Source organism: Penaeus japonicus, unplaced genomic scaffold, assembly GCF_977035675.1.
Source record: "Penaeus japonicus unplaced genomic scaffold, GWHDUDI00000001_assembly GWHDUDI00000022, whole genome shotgun sequence".
Lineage (NCBI taxonomy): Eukaryota > Metazoa > Arthropoda > Malacostraca > Decapoda > Penaeidae > Penaeus > Penaeus japonicus.
Window position 1 is genome coordinate 29,772,067 of NW_028234424.1, and position 2,500 is coordinate 29,774,566.

The window sequence follows — 2,500 nt, forward strand, 5'->3', positions numbered from 1 at the left end:
ATAAGAAGAACAAGCAATTAAAGTAAAAGACATGAATCAAGATATGTTTGTTCATTTTTTGATTATTCAATCCGTTAGAGGAAAGCACAGAAAACAAATGGATATAAGATGGTAAGAGCGTTATTTTGTGTGATGCATTTATTCTTGAGTTTTGGTTCTGGTTTGATTTTTTTCTTCTTTTTTGCTCATCAAGTTAACCCATAGCAGGAAACTGCATGTGTATATTCATGGGTTTCTTGAGTGGCACTAAAGTCTTTTTTGTTGTTTATATTTTTCATTGGATATAAAAAGTCTTGAAATAGTAAGATTTTTATCAAGTTGGACTTCTTTTAGACTAATATCTTGTATATCAGGAGACAGAGATGGAATTTTTATTTTGTTCTTAGTGCCACTCATGAATATGGATTAATGATCTTTTAACTTTACTTTTATTGCAGTTTGTTGTATTTACAACCAGTTTGTGGTGGTGTTCCTTATATGAAAATATGTGTTTAACAGCCTGTTGCTAGTAATGTAGTGTAGATTTTTTATGGGTGTATTCTCTACACAGCTCCTTTACAGTCATAAAAGACACCTACAAAACAGAACAGAGAAAGTGACATCATATGGTGCTGGCTTGCAAAAGTCAAGGAGAGGCATGTAATAAGAATATTGAAATGTACATCTTTATTTGCATGTTTTTATTGTCAGTTGCAATCAAAGCATGTAAACAGGAGTAAAAGGTTAGAGATCCAAATAATAGTAGCATGTTGATGATATTACGCTCTAACACCTGGACAGCAGGTAAATTTTCTTTTAATAATTTTACTTAAAATGATCCTAGTGTAGAGAATGCAGTCATCCATGGCTTTTTAGTCAAGTGTAATTTATTTTTTCCTTTTTTTTCTTGATTTGAATTTTAGGTTAGTCATTACAGTATGAGCAAATTGTACTTCTTTATGCTCTCTAATAATTTAAACAAAATACTGAATGTTGTCTTATATCAGCATAAATGTCTTACCAGGCTTCCACATTACTGGACTTTGCCATTTTTACTTCTAGCAGACCAGATACTGGGTTGACCATAGTTTTGTTTATAGTTATACATATTTTTTTCTCAGTACTTTTTCATTATGATGTACTGAACTTTATCATCCCTTTGGCTTTTGTAATAGCTTTTGCCCAATGTTTGCTTTATAGGATTAAATAACTAACCAAGTAGATACAAAACAGAGATTGATAAGTACTTTTTGCAGACTAATTTGCAAATTAATTGATGAAAAGATGTCGTAAATGAACATCTAAATTACCATTTTTCTGTGCACTGTTTGAATTTTTTAATTGTGAGGGATTTGCCATGTGCTGTTTGATGATGGTGATCTAATATTGTAAAAATCAAACAAATACTTAAATGCTTTATATAAAGATAAATATTATGAAACTTCTTGTCTTCAGCACACTGTTATTGTCTTAGAATCTCCCAGAATATTCATTATAATCAGAGGAAGAATAGATCTCCATGGATACAAAGGAAAGAACAAAGAAAATAGTTTCTGATCATGCAAGTTTTTTTTTTTCTCTCCTAACTGCAAGATGTCAATATGTGAAGGATTAGCCAATCATGGGTTGTAAGTATTCTGATTATATTTTTTTAAAAATTTTAGATTAGGAAAAGGAATGAATAAAAAAGGCACTTGAATTTGATGGAGGTATGAAACACTTGAGTAAAAGATAGATATAACATGATTTTTCATCTTAACCCATTAGCAGCGAATGGCATGATCTGTTGCAAAGGCAGAGTCGGTCATAGACGCGGATTGCACCGTGCCAGACAATGTAAACTAGCCATCCTACTGCACAAATATTTATTTAAAACTGCGAACAATGGGTTAAAATAAAGGGAATGTGTCTAATGCATATATCAGTTTATGTGATTTAAGTGGAAACATTAATCTGCATGATTCTGCACTGTTTGGGAGTGAGCATTGATAAAAGAATATTGAATGTATTATACACTATTGTTGTTCTCAGACTTTTCAAGAGATCACTCCTTTTTACCATGTAGAGTTTCAGAACAGTATGAGTCAAGTGTTCATGAATAGATTATGTTAAACTTGTATTTAGACATTATACACCTGTGAGTCACAAATATGCAAGTGATCAAGACAAGTATTTATTGATGTAAGTATCATTTTAGATATTGGACTGATTAACCCAAAAGATATGTTTCCATACATTGTTGAGAAACTAATTTTATGATAGAAAGCAGTTATTAATTTATAAAACTGACCATTTTAAATACTGACTAACGGTTTATCAATCCAAAGTATGGTGTGCATGAAAATGTTTGAAGGATAGTTATTCACATTTGACTGATACTGACTATGTTTTTTTCCTCTGAAGGAACCTGATCTGATACACAGTAATTTCTAATTGTATTAAATTTGAAAGCACATAATTAAACAGGAAAGAAATTTGGCATGTGGTGTGATGATTCTTCTGAAGTACAGTTACTTGCAAG

The 2,500-nt window shown here is 31.1% G+C and overlaps 1 protein-coding gene across 1 annotated transcript in view; it reads left to right on the top strand.

Moving 5' to 3' along the window:
* LOC122255639 (uncharacterized) overlaps positions 1 to 2,500 on the top strand; it is a 34,167-nt gene that overhangs the window by 7,651 nt on the left and 24,016 nt on the right. The gene's annotated exons all lie outside the window — the stretch shown is intronic.